Source organism: Dryobates pubescens, chromosome Z (genome assembly GCF_014839835.1).
Source record: "Dryobates pubescens isolate bDryPub1 chromosome Z, bDryPub1.pri, whole genome shotgun sequence".
Lineage (NCBI taxonomy): Eukaryota > Metazoa > Chordata > Aves > Piciformes > Picidae > Dryobates > Dryobates pubescens.
This window is the reverse complement of record NC_071657.1, coordinates 1,866,736-1,885,293: the sequence shown is the minus strand read 5'-3', so window position 1 is coordinate 1,885,293 and position 18,558 is coordinate 1,866,736. Positions and strand designations below refer to the sequence as shown.

Genomic DNA, 18,558 nt, shown 5'->3' with positions numbered 1-18,558 from the left:
CCAGGGACACCTCACACTACAGCAGATTGCTCACAGCCACCTCCAGCTTGGCCTTCAAAACCTCCAGGGATGAGGCTTCCACCACCTCCCTGGGCAACCTGTGCCAGTCTCTCACCACCCTCATGGGGAAGAACTTCTTCCTAACATCCAATCTCAATCTCCCCACTTCCAGTTTTGCTCCATCCCCCCAAGTTCTATCACTCCCTGACACCCTCAGAAGTCCCTCCCCAGCTTTCTTGTAGACCACTTCAGATCCTGGAAGGCCACAATTAGGTCTCCTGGGAGCCTTCTCTTCTCCACACTGAACAGCCCCAACTCCCTCAGTCTGTCCTCATAGGAGAGCAACTCCAGCCTTCTGCTCCTCCTCATGGCCCTTCTCTGGACACCTTCCAGCACCTCCAGATCCTTCCTGTAATAGGGGCTCCAGACATGGACCTGCTGGTGTGGGTCCAGAGGAGGCCACAAAGATGATCAGAGGGATGGAGAACCTCTCCTATGAAGACAGGCTGAGACAGTTGGGGTTGTTGAGCCTGGAGAATAGAAGGCTCCAGGGAGACCTTAGAGCAGCATTTCCATATCTGAGGGGGACCTACAGGATGGCTGGGGAGGGACTGTTTAGAAGGGCTTGTGGGGATAGGACAGAGAGCAGTGGGTTGAAACTGGAGTAGGGTAGATTTAGGTTGAGCATCAGGGGGAGGTTCTTTACAATGAGAGTGGTGAAACACAGGAACAGGCTACCCTAGGATGTGGTGGAGGCCTCATCCCTAGAGACATTCAAGATCAGACTCAGTGAGGTCCTGGGCAGCCTGATGTCATTGGAGGTGGCCCTGCTGACTGCAGGAGGGTTGGACAAGATGAGCTCTGAGGCTCCCTTCATCCCAATGCAGTCTGTGAATCTGTGAAACTGGTCTGAGAGGTAAGGGCCAGCAGAGACTGATGCTTCTGATGGGTAAAAGAAAAGGTTGTATGACATCCCCTGTGCCACTCGAGGTCTTACCATGGGACCTGGCCCATTGGAAGCAGCTCAGCAAGACTTCACCAGGGTGGCTGCACAGTTTGGGTGGTGACTTTCCAGTTTTAGGCCACGGCAAGTAGCCTAAAACCCTCTCTGCAGGAGAGCATTTAGAGCTTTCTTCTTCTCCCTGCAAGCCCAAGTTGGGGATGTTGGCCCCCGAGACCTGGGAGGAAGCGACACGCTGAAGCTCGGCAGGGCCTCCTGGCATGGTTAGTGTGTGAAGGAGTTGCCAGCTCGAGTTGTTTGGACTCTTGTTGCAGAAACAATATTTCTGTCTGACCCCAGTTAGCAACTGATGTTTGCAAAATAAAGAAGTCAAGGCACTGGAAATACTTTCCATTCCCTCTCTTGTCTCAGCTCAAAATATTAGTATTAAAAATATTGCATCTATTATATGCAGCTAATATCTCTGCTGGCACGTAAATCACCCAGGGATTTTTCATCTCCATGTTAAAAAGAAAAGAAAAGAAAAGAAAGAAAGAAAAGAAGTTAACTGCCCTCTATTTTTGGAGATTGGTTAACTGTTTTGTTTCCATTTATTCCTACCAAAGCCACAGCAGTCTGTCTCCAAGGGACCATCTGTGTGGGAAAGAGAGCCCCTGGATTGATTGGGAAGGTCATTAACAGGCATGAAGGAGCTGAGTATCTGCTGGTTCCCTGATAATGTCTTTATTTAGCATGACAGCCTCCAGGGCACAAGTGGACAACAGGCTTCTTTCTTTCATTTCAACCAGCGCTGCTCCATCCATTCCCAGCCCTGTGCACATGCTATGGATCATGGAATGGTTTGGGTTGGGAGGGACCTTTAAAGGGCATCTGGTCCAACCCTCCTGCAGTTCAGCAGAGACATCTGCAACTAGAGCAAGTTTCTCAGAGCCTCACCCAAGCTGACCTGGAATGTTGCCAGGGATGGGGCATCTACCACCTCTCTGGGCAGCCTGGGATAGGCTCTCACCACCCTCAGTGTCAAACATATTTCTTCCTTCTCTCTGGTATACATCTTTTAGATTAAACCTTCAGGCCTTGTCCTGCCACAGCAGGCCCAGCTGAAAAGATTGTCCTCATCCTTCCTCTAGGCCCCTTTAAGTACTGAAAGGCTACCAGGAGGTCTGCCTGGAACCTCGTGTTCTCCAGGCTGAACAACCCCAAGCCTCTCAGCCTGTTCTCACAGTAGAAGCGTTCCAGCCTTCTGATCATCCCAATTTCCTGCTAAGAGCTGTTCCCCAAGGAGCAAGGGCCAAGAGCTACTGCAGAAGGTGACCCAGTTCTGTGCCTTTCCTCAAAGCAGCATGTTCCTGTCCAAACTGATGGAAACTCATCACACAGAAAGGAATATTTTTGGGTGGATCAGACTCTGCAACAGCTCAGCACATCCATGTGAGCATTAGGGGTAGCACGAGAGAAGAGGAATAAATAGGGTCAAGAGGAGACAACTCCTCTTTGGACATTGGGATGGACTTGGATAAACCTTATTGTATTTGAGAAGGGCTTCTGGCACCCTTCAGTCCAAAGCATCTCAGCTCCTTGGGTTGGTGTTTTACCAGATCCTTGTGTCGGAAGTAATTGCTTGCCATTGATTTTGGGTCATCTCATATGTCTGGACAGCTGTTAAGAGACCCTGTCAAATCTTGCCTTAGCTTCTACAGGAAAGACATTTATTTCTTCACTAGAAAACACTGGTATAAATAGGACATGGGGGGAAAAAAAAAACCTGGGATGTCTCCTTGCTGCAGGTCAAAGAGTCACAGAGGTCTAAAGGAAGACAGCTGAACAAAAAGGCAGCAGGTGGGAGCAAGCTCGTACAGACTATTTAGGATGTGTCTTGAGGGACAGGACCGTGGAGGGATGGTGGTGGGCTCTGTCTATGCATCTTGGCATGGGTTTAAAGTTTATATCTCTTGGAGGATTATCAGATCTCGGGCTTGGTGTATTTTTAAAGGAGGCAGCCTGGAGTCTGAGATTTAAGGAGTCTGAGATTTAAGCTCTTTTATTGCAAAGCAGTAAAAGATCAATCTGTACTCGTTCCAGTCACATTCTTACTGGTCATCCAGCATGCATCTGCACTCAGCAGATTTTTGGGCAGCTTTTTGTCCTGTGGGTTGCATCTTTCAAGGTTTAAGCTATTGCAGCTCCACTGGGTCTGGTCCCCTGTCACCATATTTTCCTTTGGTTTTCATCTTGGTTTTTGCAATCGTGTTTACAGTATGCTAAGAATCCAAAAACAGGGATTCCAAGTAGTGTCATTTATGAAGAGAACCATTTCCAAGCAATGTCTCCATGAAATCACTGCAGTGATTTCTCCACCAGTCTGGGCAGTCAGCCTTGAAGTCCATGGGGTGTGTTCCTAGCTGGTTGCCCGCTCTGTGCAACAAGGGCCTCCATCAGGACATCCCTAATGATTTGTGGGAGATCCAGCTGAGCGTTCAAAGAGCTGTTTTGGAGCTATCTAGCATGCCATCTGTACTTGGGATGTCTTTCCCAAGCTGGTGTTGCAAAACAGCTACTTAAAGTCCTCCTGAAGATTCGTTTCCATGAAGCTTAGGAGAAAAGAGCTGACTCAGGCAGCTTGCGCGGCCAAGCGTTGCAGAGTGTGAGGACTTTCATTTGGCCTCAGCAGCAGCAACTTCGCTCTTCAATGCTTTGCTGAGTCTGCTCCAGTGGACTTCTTGCTGTGTCCTTTCAGCCCAGCAGCTCTCCTGCAGACTGGTGGTCCTGTCAATGAGGTGTCCATCACTGTGGTGGGAGAAGTAGTGGACACCAGTGGTGTGAAGAGATGCAGAAGGCAGGCACAGGGAGAAACTGAGTCCATTTCTGTCTTTGGCCAAGTGAGGAGCTGTAGCAGAAGGTAGCACATCCTAGGATGAACCATGCCCCATGTCAATCCTACACCTATTTTGGGGTGCTTTATTGCATGAGCACCTTGGGTGTCTCTGTGTGAAGCCATTCAGTCACAGAATGGCAGAAACATAGAATAGTTTGGGTAGGACTTTCAAATGTTATCTATTTCAGGCCCCTGCAGACAGCAGGGACATTTTAGAATCACAGAATGGCTTAGGTTAGAAGGGACCTCAGAGATCATCTACTCCAAACTCCCTGCCATGGGCAGGGACACCTCTCAACTAGATTTGGCTTCTCAAGGCCTCATCCAACCTGGTCTTGGACACTTCCCGGGAGGAGGTGTCCACAACCTCCCTGGGCAGCCTGTTCCAGAGTCTCACCACCCTCGTGTTGAAGAGTTTATTCCTCAGCTCCAGTCTAGCCCTGCTCTTCCTCAGCTTCAAACCATTCCCCCTTGTCCTGTCTCTAGACACCCTCAGGAAAAGTCCCTCTGCAGCCTTCCTGCAGGATCCCTTCAGCTATTGGAAGACAGCTCTAAGGTCCCCCTGTAGTCTTCTCCAGACTAAATACCCCCAGCTCCCTCATCTTGTCCTCATAGCAGAGGTGCTTCAGCCCTTGGATCATCTCTGTGGCCTTGTCTGGCCTCACTCCAGCAGCTCTGTGTCCTTCTTCTGCTGGGGACACCAGAACTGGAGGCAGGATTGGAAGTGAGGTCTCAGCAGAGCAGAGCCAAGGGGCAGAATCCTCTCTCCTGCCCTGGTGCCCACACTCCTCTGGCTGCAGCCCAGCACACAGCTGCCTGCTGGGCTGCCTGAGGGCACAGTTGGCTCCTGCGGAGCTTCTCAGCAACCAACACCCCCAAGTCTCTTCCATCAGGGCTGCTCTCAAACCACTCTGTAGCCAGTCTGGATTTGTGCCTGGTATTGGCCTGATTCAAAGGCAGGGCCTTTCACTTTGACTTGTTGAAGCTCATGCAGTTGCATCTAGATCATCCATCGGCAACTAGAGCAGGTTGCCCGGAGTCCCATGCAACCTGACCTGGGATGGTTCCAGGGATGGGTCATCTACCACCTCTCTGGGCAGCCTGGGCCAGTGTCACCACCCTGACTGCAAAAATCAGCACCACCCTGTTGGTTTATGAGTCTAGTGTGTTGTAAAGTCCAAGCAAAATCATCTCTAACAAAGACATGAGTAATGTCCAGGCCCAAGGGAGAATTGTCAGCAGCAGCTGTACCCTAACACCGAGGTGGTGAGAAGAGGACTTACTTATGTCCAGGTAGACAGATATGAAGGTTTCATAATGCTTTTTCCCAGCAGCCAGATGCTGTGAGCCTCATCAAGAACATCTCTACCCTCACAGCCTTGTTTTCCTTGGCTGAGCTTGTCTTCTGGAGTTGATTTTCAAGGATGCCTACACGTAGGACCTAAAGCACACAGTATATCTCAGCTCTTCGAAGCCATCCTGATCACCACCATTTCACCAGACGGATTTTCCTGTGCTTCCAAAATGCTGTGTCCATCCAGATGTGTGGGCTGACTGGGACAGGCTCTAACCCTAGTGACAGAGAGGCATAAAAGAAGTGTGAATAACTTCATTTTTGTTTTCAGGAGTGAACATGACATCTTGTTCCCTTCTCATCTGAGAAGAATGCAAACAAAAATGAAACTGGAGCCAAGCGAAACCAGTTTGAGAGAGGAAGCCAAAGGGAAAAAACACACACAGAAGTCCTGTGTTCTTCGCCCTCAGAGCTGGTTGTTGTTGCTTTCTGTGGGGTTTTGAGGTTTTTGATTAAATTGTGCGGAACTGTCAAGCTTATTTGAGTGTTTCCCACTGCCAGTCACAGCGAGGGTAGAAAAAGGCCTGGGCTGGACTGTGCTGGACTTTGATGCTCCCTGCACCAAGCCAACACTGAGTTACCATTACATGAGTGTCAAAACATCAGGATGCCTTTGATGGAGGCTTGGTGAGGGTCACTTCTGGGGGAAATTGAGCCTCTAGAGTAGAAACTCAGACCTTTCTCCTCATTATGTTAAAACAATAATCCCCAGAGGGATTATTAGGTGTCCAGAGCTAATGATGCCTGGCACCTTGGCCACAGCAGCATTGTGATGCCCAAACCCCTCCAGCAGCACCTGCTTGTGGGGGCCAGTCTGGTTATTTGCAGAGCTGCATCACACCAGGTGGAACATCTGGCCTGGCTGAAATATGCTGAGTTGAGAAAGGCTGAGCCTGGAGAAAACTGGGGTCCTCATGGGACTGAAAGGTCCCACAGAGTCTGCAGCAGACCTCAATCTGTCCCTTTTAGTGGCAAATGATAATTAATTAAAAGCATGTTAATAGGAAAGCTGATCATGAGATATTTCCAAAACCTAAGTCATGGAAGCATCATATTCCTGGACCTGTTCCTGGAGCACAGATGAGATCCAGCCTGGCCACAGGAAAGGGTGGAGAGAAACTTTTCTGTCTGCAGAACACAATGAGGAAAGTTTTCATTCAAGGACCAAAAGGGTGAAGGGAATGCAGAAGGTTTGACCTTGGCCATGACACTGCTCTTCATTCTCAATCCCTTGCCTCAGCAGCTGCCAGTCCAAATGAGTCATAAACTGCTGGGTGGCCCTGGCCATGCCCACCAAACATCAGGCCTAGCACAAAAGCAGGACAAAACCAGCATCCCTCCCTTGTAAGTAGCTTAGCATGCCCCAAAGGGTTTACCCTGTGGGAGATCTGCCTGGGATTGAGAGCAAGCTTGGTTTCCAAGATCTTTCAAAGGCAAGATGTCCATCCCTGAGCCCACAGAGGGGATCTTGGTCCATCTGGCTGCACAGGTTGCTCTGCACTGCAGGGTAAATGTTCAAGTGCTGTTGGAGATGTAGGTCCTTACCTAGACTCACAGATCTGTGTAGATCAAAAGACACCTTTAAGATCAGAGTCCAGCCATTAACCCATCATTGCCAGCACTACACCACATCACTCAGCAGCACACCAACAAGGTCTTTAAAGTCTCTTCAGGGATGAGGACTCCACCACTGCCCTGGGCAGCCTGGCCCAGGCCTTGACAGCTCTTTTGGGGAAGAAATTGTTCCTCTTGTCCTACCTAAACCTTCTCTGGTGCAACTTCAGGCTCGTTCTTGGGAGAAGAGGTTGACCACCCCCACCTGGCTCTGACCTCCTTTCAGGAAGTTGCAGAGAGCCAGAAGGTCTCTCCTCAGCCTCCTCAAATACCTACAAATGCTGCAAGTATTTGTAAGAATTGCCCAACCACATCTCCATGCCACCGCCAGGAGAATGTAACCCCGAGGTGTCCCCTGGCTCTCCACATGCCAGACAAGTGGTGGGGGCTCTGGGAGGACTTGTCTTGCTTGGGGCAGGGATATGAGCCAGGTTGACAGGACAGAGCAACTGTGTTTTAGACCACAGCTGTCCACGTGTCTGGAGTTATTTTCCCCAGCCTTGTGCCTTCCAGCCCCTTTCCTTGGGAGCAAAGGCTGGAGGAAAACCTTGCAGGAACCACGTCTTTCCGAGCACGTAGGCTGGTAATCACCCAGACAGCTGAAGCCTTAGAGTTGTTTGCGTGGGCTCCTCCAACACAGCAGACATTTGTCAGATCTAAATTCTGTTGAAAGGTATCTCATTTTGTTAATTAAGTAGACACACCAAAAAAAAAAAAAGAGGGGGGAGTGGAGGGAGAGAGAGGAACAATAGGCAGAAGCAATAGAATCCTATTTCCAGCTTGGCAACCCTGACCGTCTCCCCTTGGGTTTTAGTCCTTTGGCAGTTTCTTTGTGACTTTTGGATGTCTCTTTAGTTCCCACCTTGACCAGTGTCCAAATCCCTGGCCCCACTGAAGGGTCAGGGGGAGCTCCCAGCTGAATCACAAGTTGGCCTTTGAGGTGAAAATTGTTTTCAGTGGTCTATGGAGTCAAGAGGTGAGAGACCACTGTGCTGTCTTGATACTTCTCCTTGTAGCTGAAGTATGGTCCCCATCCAGGCACCCTGTCCCTACAGCAAGGGAAGAGCAGAGAATAGAATGGAATGGAGTGGAATAAGATAGGATAGGATAGGATAGGATAGGATAGGATAGGATAGGATAGGATAGGATAGGATAGGATAGGATAGGATAGAATAGAGTGGAGTGGAGTGGAATAGGATAGGATAGGATAGGATAGGATAGAAAAGAATGGAATAGAATGGAATGGAATGGAATGGAATGGAATGGAATGGAATAGAATAGAATAGAATAGAATAGAATAGAATAGAATAGAATAGAATAGAATAGAATAGAATAGAATAGAATAGAATAGAATTAACCAGGTTGGAAAAGACCTTCTAGATCATAAGAGTCCAACTTATCGCCCAACACCATCTGATCAACTCAACCACGGCACCAGTTGCCTCATCCAGTCTCCAGGGATGGTGACTGCGCCACCTCTCTGGGCAGCACATTCCAATGGCCAACCTCTCTTTCTGGGAATAACTTCTTCCTAACATCCAGCCTAAACTTCCCCTGGCACAGCTTGAGACTGTGTCCTCTTGTTCTGGTGCTGGTTGCCTGGGAGAAGAGCCCAACCCCCACCTGGCTACATCCTCCCTTCAGGGAGTTGTAGAGAGCAAGAAGGTCTCCCCCGAGCCTCCTCTTCTCTGGGCTAAGCAACCCCAGCTCCCTCAGCCTCTCCTCACAGGGCTGTGCTCCAGACCCCTCCCCAGCTTTGTTGCCCTTCTCTGGACACCTTCCAGCATCTCTACATCTTTCCTAAACTGAGGGGCCCAGAACTGGGCACAGGACTCAAGGTGTGGCCTAACCAGTGCTGAGCACAGGGCAGAATGACAACAGAAGAATGGTTTTCCAATAGATCTGTTTATTGGAAATCTGTTCTGCAATCTGTTTTGGGGGGTGAGCTCTTTGCTGTCATGGTTTTAAATTGAAAATAAAATAAAAGAAGAGTAGATTTAGACTGGAGAGAAGGAAGAAATTGTTTATGCTGAGGGTGGTGAAACATTGTCCCACATTGCCTGGAGAGGTGGTGGATGCCCCATCCTTCAGAAGATTACAGGTCAAGTTGTCTGGGGCTCTGAGCAACCTGCTCTTGTTGCAGATGTCCCTGCTGACTGCAGTGGGGGTGGACTAGAAGAGCTTTAAAGGTCTCTTCCATTCTTTAGAGGTCCCCAAACCATTCCATGATGATTTTTTGGGGGGAGATGTTACTGTAAGATTCAAGCTTCAGCTTTCCCTCCCATCAACATCACAAACCTAAAAGCCTGGGCTGGGAAGTGCCTTTGGGTTTCTGCACAGTCTGGTTCCCTAAGCATGGCAGGTCACCCCAAGCTGCCATCTTGGCTGTTGCTGCCTTCAAGTGTGCCCAAGGGGTTGTTTAGCCTGGAGAAGAGGAGGCTCAGGGGAGACCTTATTGCTGCCTACAACTACCTGAAGGGAGGTTGTAGCCAGGTGGGGGTTGGTCTCTTCCCCCAGGCAACCAGCACCAGAACAAGAGGACACAGTCTCAAGCTGTGCCAGGGGAGGTTTAGGCTGGATGTTAGGAAGGAGCTCTTCCCAGAAAGAGAGATTGGCCATTGGGATGTGCTGCCGTGGGAGGTGGTGGAGTCCCCATCCCTGGAGGCGTTCAGAAAGGGATTGGATGTGGCACTTGGTGCCATGGTTTAGTTAGTCATGAGGTGTTGGGTGATAGGTTGGTCCTGATCTCTGAGGTCTTTTCCAACCTTATTGATTCTATGATTCTATCAACATCAGCAGTGGCTGTGTGCAGCGAGCTGCCCCTGATCCCCATCTTGCCCCCTCCCTGGTGCTCCTGGTGTCGCCAGCCCCTGGGTCCCACCTGAGAGGAAGGATGGATCACCCCAACCTCCTCAGCCTTTACAACAACACTGTGCAGTCAAAAAATAAAGAAAGAGTTTTAAGATCTGGGCCCTGCTCTCCCTGCTTTGGCTCTTCTTCACTGCAGAGTCCTGTTTCTTCTTGGCTTTTCTTCTTCACTGGGGTGTTGGGAAGATAAAAGCTCTGAACGAGTGCTTGCCTGAATGCTGGATGATCGTCTAGGATCCTGCTTGCTGCCAAGTCACGGACGTGGCTTCTTGTTTGCCATGCTCTTTCCTTTGCCTTTTATTCCTCTGCAATTATTGTTGTTATTTATTTTTTTTCCCCTTCCCCTAACTTGTTTAACTCTGGTGTTTTCCATCCTGTGGTCACTGGCTGCAGAGCTTCAGTTTGCCTTTGCCTCTGCTTCTCGACGTGGGGATCTTGTCTTCTTGCTGTCCTGCATGGGGACAGAGCTGTCTGTCCTCTCCCTGTCCTATTGCAAAAGGCCCAAATCAATAAAATGCTGCACATTCCACATTGGCTTAGCTGTTTGTTTGGGGGTTTTGGTGGTTTTGGGTGGTTTTTTTTGGTTTGTTTTCTTTCACAGATCTTAAATTGAAGCATTATGGTTGATAGTATCATTAAGCCTTTAGAAACAAAATGCTCCTGTGCACAATTCTTGCAGGAGTTTACAGCAGAGGTGGGTTCCCAGCTCCTCTTCAGGTGTTGTGCCTTGCCCTCTGCTTAAGTTGAAGTTGTGTCTGGGTGCAACTAGGACCAGGGTAGGGATTGTCTTCCGGTACATGGCACTGGTGACTCCACACCTTGAATACTGGGTTCTGTTTTGGGCACCTCGCTCCAAGAAGGACATCAGGGAGCTGGAGTGTGTCCAGGGAAGAGCAATCAAACTCATGAAGGGTTATGATGATAGAGTGCAAGCCTTGTGAGGAGCAGCTGAGGGACCTGGGTTTTTTTAGCCTGGTGAAAAGGAAGATGAGGGGAGACCTGGCTCTCTACAACTGCCTGAGAGGAGGTTGGAGCCAGGTGGGGATCAGTTCCCTTCTCCCAAGGAACAAGTGAAAGGAGAAGAGAAAAAGACCTCAGGTTGGGCCAGTGGAGGTTTGGGCTGGACATGAGGAACAATTTGTTGCCTGAAAGGGTTGTCAAGGCCTGGTCCAGACTGCCCAGGGCAGTGGTGGAGTCCCCATCCCTGGATGTTTTTAAAAGCTGTGCAGCTATGGTGCTGAGGGACATGGATCTCAGGTAGTGATAGGGCTAGGGGGAATGGAATGAAGCTGGAGGTGGGGAGATTCAGGCTGGAGGTGAGGAGGAAGTTCTTCCCCATGAGAGTGGTGAAGCCCTGGAATGGGTTGTCCAGGGAGGTGGTTGGGGCGCTGTCCCTGGAGGTCTTTAAGCCCAGGCTGGATGAGGCTCTGGCCAGCCTGATCTAGTGTGAGGTCCTCAGGGTTAGACGTGCCCCACAACCAACATCTCCCTCTTTTGCGTCATGACACCTTCCCAGCTCCTCTCAGAATCCCACTTTTGCAGATACAATCCTCAGCTCTGTATATCTGCTATGGGATGCTCTGGCAGGTCTCAGTCTACAGCAGTGCTCCTCACACCAAGAAGAGGTGCCAGGTGTGCTGACAGGTTGTAGACAGGAGGGGGTTGGTCTCTTCTCCCAGGCGGGCAGTGCCAGAGCGGGAGGACACGGTCTCAGGCTGCGCCAGAGGAGGTTTAGGCTGGAGGTTAGGAGGAAGTTCTTCATAGAGAGAGTGATTGCCCATTGGAATGTGCTGCCCAGGGAGGTGGTGGAGTCACCATGACTGGAGGTGTTTGGGAGGAGACTTGATGAGGTGCTTGGTGCCATGGTTTGGTTGATTGGATGGTGTTGGGTGATGGGTTGGACGTGATGATCTCAAAGGTCTTTTCCAACCTGGTCTGGTCTGGTCTGGTCTGGTGTCCCTGCCCATGGCAGGGGGGTTGGAACTGGATGATCCTTGTGGTCCCTTCCAGCCCTGACTGATACTATGATACTATGGTGTAGTGGTGACCTGGCAGTGCTGGGTTAATGGTTGGGCCCCTGATGACCTTTCAAGATCTCTTCTACCCATAATGATCCCGTAATTCCAACTTTTCACTCTTTCTGTGCAACATTTACAGCCTAAATTCAGCAGCAGCCTTTCTCCTTTGCAACCCCAGACCGAGAGCGCACCCAAACAGTTAAAACTCCGCCGCGCGAGAGGAGAAAGGCAGCAAAACCACAGAAAGCCAAGGCTGAATTCTGTCAGCAGGGCTCCTGCACGCTTCAGCATGTGAGGGCTTAGTGCCTAGATAAGGGTTTTTTAACTAACTTTTATTTTGACATCCCCCTTTTAACAAGCCCTGCTCTTCACAGAGCGGTTTGTGTGATTGCGTTGCTGAGAGGAAACAAAGAAATGCCAGGAAAACTTGATGTGGAGAATCTGTGCTCATAAAATTCTTGTGAGCTCCAGCAAACAGGAAAGCTACCCCCACCCCCCCTTTTCTCCTCCTTTTTGTCTTATTTTTTTTTTCCCCCTCATTTTTGCTTTCCTCCCGTTAAGCTTGCAGTTAAAAAGTAATAATAATAGAAAAATAGAATCAAATCCCTGTGTGGAGTATCTCAGGTCTGGTGGTCTGAGGCTACACACAGATTGCTTCCACTGCCACCACCAGCAAGCCTCTTCGTCCTGTGCTCACCAAACGTGAGCCAGCTGGACTCAGAAGATAGGTTTTTAACTCCTGGGGATGCCAAGGAATACAGATTTGATGGGCAAATGGCTTTCGCAGGCGGTTGAGCTGCTGACCATTGAAATGGTCTCATCCTTCTTGTTCTTCTCCCAGGCATCTAATGGCAGGACAAGGGGAAATGGCCTCAAGATGTGCCAGGGGAGGTTTAGGATGGGTGTTAGGTTGGATGTTAGGCAGGCAGGGTTGGAGGCTGTTGAGCTGCTGACCATTGAAATGGTCTCATCCTTCTCGTTCTTCTCCCAAGCATCTAATGGGAGGACAAGAGGTAATGGCCTCAAGATGTGCCAGGGGAGTTTAGGATGGGTGTTAGGTTGGATATTAGGCAGGCAGGGTTGGAGGCTGTTGAGCTGCTGACTATTGAAGTGCATTTGTGAATGGTTTCATCCTTTTCTTTCTTCTCCCAGGTATCTAATGGCAGGACAAGAGGTAATGGCCTCAAGATGTGCCAGGGGAGGTTTAGGATGGGTGTTAGGTTGGATATTAGGCAGGCAGGGTTGGAGACTGTTGAGCTGCTGACCACTGAAGTGCATTTGTGAATGGTTTCATCCTTCTCTTTCTTCTCCCAGGCATCTAATGGCAGGACAAGAGGTAGTGGCCTCAAGATGTGCCAGGGGAGGTTTAGGTTGGATGTTAGGCAGGCAGGGTTGGAGGCTGTTGAGCTGCTGACCACTGAAATGGTCTCATCCTTCTCATTCTTCTCCCAAGCATCTAATGGCAGGACAAGAGGTAGTGGCCTCAAGATGTGCCAGGGGAGGTTTAGGTTGGATATTAGGCAGGCAGGGTTGGAGGCTGTTGAGCTGCTGACCATTGAAGTGCATTTGTGAATGGTTTCATCCTTCTCCTTCTTCTTCTCCCAAGCAATTAATGGCAGGACAAGAGGTAGTGGCCTCAAGATGTGCCAGGGGAGGTTTAGGTTGGATATTAGGCAGGCAGGGTTGGAGACTGTTGAGCTGCTGACCATTGAAATGGTCTCGTCCTTCTCGTTCTTCTCCCAAGCATCTAATGGGAGGACAAGAGGTAATGGCCTCAAGATGTGCCAGGGGAGTTTAGGATGGGTGTTAGGTTGGATGTTAGGCAGGCAGGGTTGGAGGCTGTTGAGCTGCTGACTATTGAAGTGCATTTGTGAATGGTTTCATCCTTTTCTTTCTTCTCCCAGGTATCTAATGGCAGGACAAGAGGTAATGGCCTCAAGATGTGCCAGGGGAGTTTAGGATGGGTGTTAGGTTGGATGTTAGGCAGGCAGGGTTGGAGGCTGTTGAGCTGCTGACTATTGAAGTGCATTTGTGAATGGTTTCATCCTTTTCTTTCTTCTCCCAGGTATCTAATGGCAGGACAAGAGGTAATGGCCTCAAGATGTGCCAGGGGAGTTTAGGATGGATGTTAGGTTGGATGTTAGGCAGGCAGGGTTGGAGACTGTTGAGCTGCTGACTATTGAAGTGCATTTGTGAATGGTTTCATCCTTTTCTTTCTTCTCCCAGGTATCTAATGGCAGGACAAGAGGTAATGGCCTCAAGATGTGCCAGGGGAGGTTTAGGTTGGATGTTAGGCAGGCAGGGTTGGAGGCTGTTGAGCTGCTGACCATTGAAATGGTCTCGTCCTTCTCATTCTTCTCCCAAGCATCTAATGGGAGGACAAGAGGTAATGGCCTCAAGATGTGCCAGGGGAGGTTTAGGATGGGTGTTAGGTTGGATGTTAGGCAGGCAGGGTTGGAGGCTGTTGAGCTGCTGACCATTGAAATGGTCTCGTCCTTCTCATTCTTCTCCCAAGCATCTAATGGGAGGACAAGAGGTAATGGCCTCAAGATGTGCCAGGGGAGGTTTAGGATGGGTGTTAGGTTGGATGTTAGGCAGGCAGGGTTGGAGGCTGTTGAGCTGCTGACCACTGAAATGGTCTCATCCTTCTCATTCTTCTCCCAAGCATCTAATGGCAGGACAAGAGGTAGTGGCCTCAAGATGTGCCAGGGGAGGTTTAGGTTGGGTGTTGGGTTGGATGTTACCCAGGCAGGGTTGGAGGCTGTTGAGCTGCTGACCATTGAAATGGTCTCATCCTTCTCGTTCTTCTCCCAAGCATCTAATGGCAGGACAAGAGGTAGTGGCCTCAAGATGTGCCAGGGGAGGTTTAGGTTGGATATTAGGCAGGCAGGGTTGGAGGCTGTTGAGCTGCTGACCATTGAAGTGCATTTGTGAATGGTTTCATCCTTCTCCTTCTTCTTCTCCCAAGCATCTAATGGCAGGACAAGAGGTAGTGGCCTCAAGATGTGCCAGGGGAGGTTTAGGTTGGATATTAGGCAGGCAGGGTTGCAGGCTGTTGAGCTGCTGACCATTGAAATGGTCTCATCCTTCTTGTTCTTCTCCCAAGCATCCAATGGCAGGACAAGAGGTAATGGCCTCAAGGTGTGCCAGGAGAGGGGAGGTTTAGGTTGGACATTAGGAAGAATTTTTTTACTGAAAGAATGGTGAGGGATTGGAACAGGCTGCCCATGGAGGTGGTGCAGCCACCGTCCCTGGAGGTGTTCATGGAAAGAGTAGATGTGGCACTTCGGGAGACATTCAAGTCGTCGTTCAGGTGTTGGGTAGAAAGTTGGACTTGATCTTAGAGGTCCTCTCACAGAATCTCAGAACATTAGGGGTTGGAATGGACCTTGAAAGCTCATCCAGTCCACCTCCCCCTGCCAGAGCAGGATCACCTAGGGCAGGTGACACAGGAATGATTCTGGTTCTGTCCTTTGTCCCAAGGCCCTTAACTGAGCGGTGCTGCTGATGAAAACAAAATCAAGTGCTGATCTTGTCTGAATAGAGGCTGTGGTTTGGGGTAAGGGATGAGGCTGAGCAGGGGGGTGACAGCTGCTGCAAAACCAGGACAGATGCAGACTGGTGTGGTCATCACAGCTCTCCCAGTTGTTTCCCTGTTTCCATGGGCAGTGTTGGGGAGATGCCCCTGTGAGCCTCCAAGCAGCCTTGTAGGGAGCTGGATGTTGAAGCATCTCATGTTCTCTCAGAGACAGTGCTGAGTGTTAAAGGGGGATGCTGCCATGCTTAGGGCTAAGCCTGTGCTGTCCTGGGTGAAGGCAGCCTATGTCTTCACTGTCTCCTTGATGGCATTCCATCTCTGCCTTCTCCATGTGAGACAGCCATGGCTGCTGCCTGCATGGAGATGTCCAAGGCTGCTAAGGCATTTCTTCCACTCAACCACTGCCATCTTGGCTACTGGTTATGGCCAGCACATGCTCTCCCCTTCTGAGCCACTGTAGCCTCCCAAACTATTTGCAGTCAGTTCACAGAATCATAAGCTCATAGAATTGTTTTGGTTGGAAAATCCCTTTAGGATCATTGAGTCCAACTGTTAGCCCAGCACTGCCAAGTCTACCACTAAACCATGTCCCTCAGCATCACATCAATGTGGTTTTAAATCTCTCCCAGGATGGGGACTCCACCACTGCTCTGGGCAACCTCTACCATGGCTGGACAGCCCTCTTGGGGAAGAAGTTGTACCCAATGTCCAACCTAGCCTGTTTGCTCTTGTCCTACCTCTTTTTTCTTGTGAGAAGACACCCACCTGGCTCCAACCTCCTTTCAGGGAGGTCTCCTCTCAGCCTCCTTTTCTCTAGGCTGGGCAATCCCAGGCCCCTCAGCTGCTCCTTACAAGACTTCTGCTCTAGACCCTTCACCAGCCTCCTTGCTCATGTCTGTACACACTCCAGCAGCTCCATGTCCTTCTTACAGCAATAGAATAGAGTAAGTGCTGGGTTCTACACTTTGGCCACAACAACCCCATGCAGTGCTACAGGCTGGGGTCAGAGTGGCTGGAGAGCAGCCAGGCAGAAAGGGACCTGGGGTACTGGTTGACAGAAGCTGAACATGAGCCAGCAGTGTGCCCAGGTGGCCAAGAAGGCCAAGGGCATCCTGGCCTGCATCAGGAACAATGTGGCCAGCAGGAGCAGGGAGGTCATTGTGCCCTGTGCTTAGCACTGGTTAGGCCACACCTTGAGTCCTGTGTCCAGTTCTGGGCTCCTCAGGTTAGGAAAGAGGTTGAGCTGCTGGAAGGTGTCCAGAGAAGGGCAACAAAGCTGGGGAGGGGTCTCGAGCACAGCCCTGTGAGGAGAGATTGAGGGAGCTGGGGTTGCTTAGCCTGCAGAAGAGGAGGCTCAGAGGAGACCTCATTGCTGTCTACAACTCCCTGAAGGGAGGTTGTAGCCAGGTGGGGGTTGGTCCACGCAGGCAAGCAGCACCAGAACAAGAGGACACAGTCTCAAGCTGTGCCAGGGGAGGTTTAGGCTGGATGTTAAGAAGAAGTTCTTCCCAGAAGGAGAGATTGGCCACTGGAATGTGCTGCCCAGGGAGGTGGCAGAGTCACCATCACTGGAGACTGGATGAGGCACTTGGTGCCGTGGTTTAGTTGATTATATGGTGTTGGGTGAGAGGTTGGACTTGATGCTCTCAAAGGTCTTGCACTGAGGGGCCCCAAACTGAACCCAGTATTTGAGATGTGAGCTCACCAGTGCTGAGTACAGGAGACAGTCACTGCCCTGGTCCTGCTGGCCACAATTCCTCTGTTTTGTTGCTGTTGAATATCCATGTTTCCCATTTGGAGCTGTGTTCACTTAGCCTCATATCCAGAGGTAATCATCCTGGCTCCCTGTGCTGCCAGAGCCAAGCATGTTCCTCACTTTCTTCATCCAAGTATGCATCTTGTCCCAGTGTAGCAATGATGAAGTTCATGCACAAAGCAAGGCCAAACAAAACTGTTCAGTGTGAGCACCTCATTGACACAGTAATTTGCATTTTGGCTTTTTTTTCCTCCCCCCCCCATCTCAAAATTCCTGATACACTTTAAATGAGTTCACTGCAAACCAGCACAGCAGAGGTCGTAGGCAAGGGGAACAAGCAGTGCTGTAGGCCAAGTGTATCAGGAGCTCCTCTGGTCTTTAGAAGAAGACATTTCTTCCTATTTCTTGCCTGCCTGACTTCCTGCTGCTCAGCTGGCACTAACCAGGTGTCCCCTGGTTTAGTGTGGAAGCAACACAGGAAACACAGAAGCCCAGGAGAGATGTTCCTGGGAACCACAGTCACATTATCTAAGTGTTCACAGCAACCTCCAGCTGAAATATTCCCATTGCTGGAACAGATGTAGAGGCATGATGTAGGAGCAGTTGTTGGTCAGTTAGAGGGCAGAAGGGCTCTGCAGAGGGAACTCAACCGACTGGACAAATGGGCAGAGGCCAACAGGATGGCATTCAACAAGTCCAAGTGCCAGGGGCTGCACTTTGGCCACAACAACCCCATGCAGAGCTACAGGCTGGGGTCAGAGTGGCTGAGAGCTGCCAAACAGAGAGGGACCTGGGGGTGCTGATTGACAGCCACCTAAACATGAGCCAGCAGTGTGCCCAGGTGGCCAAGAAGGCCAATGGCATCCTGGCCTGCATTAGGAACAGTGTGGCCAGCAGGAGCAGGGAGGTCATTATGCACCTGTACTCTGCACTGGTTAGGCCACACCTTGAGTCCTGTGTCCAGTTCTGGGCCCTTCAGTTTAGGAAGGACATTGAGACACTTGAATGTGTCCAGAGAAGGGCAATGAGGCTGGGGAGAGGCCTTGAGCACAGCCCTGTGAGGAGAGGCTGAGGGAGCTGGGGAGAAGGAGCTGGAGAAGAGGAGGCTCAGGGGTGACCTCATTGCCCTCTCCAACTACCTGAAAGGTGGTTGTGGCCAGGAGGGGGTTGGTCTCTTCTCCCAGGCAACCAGCACCAGAACAAGAGGACACAGTCTCAAGCTGTGCCAGGGGAGGTTTAGACTCGAGGTGAGGAGGAAGTTCTTCACTGAGTGAGTCATTTGTCATTGGAATGTGCTGCCCAGGGAGGTGGTGGAGTCGCCGTCCCTGGAGGTGTTCAAGAGGGGATTGGATGTGGCACTTGGTGCCATGGTCTAGTCATGAGGTCTATGGTGACAGGTTGGACTCGATGATCTTTGAGGTCTCTTCCAACCTTAGTGATACTGTGAGACTGTGATGAGTTGGTACTAGGTTGTGTTAGGTGCCAAGAAATTGCCTCCTGTTCTTTTGATGGTAAGGAGACCCAGAGAGCCCACCCAGCAAGGACCAGGCTGTTTGGTGGGACAGATGTGTTGG

The 18,558-nt window shown here is 50.3% G+C and overlaps 1 protein-coding gene across 3 annotated transcripts in view; it reads left to right on the top strand.

The window, feature by feature from the left end:
• The window catches only part of CTIF (cap binding complex dependent translation initiation factor), a 218,403-nt gene that overhangs the window by 135,756 nt on the left and 64,089 nt on the right, over positions 1–18,558 (top strand). The gene's annotated exons all lie outside the window — the stretch shown is intronic.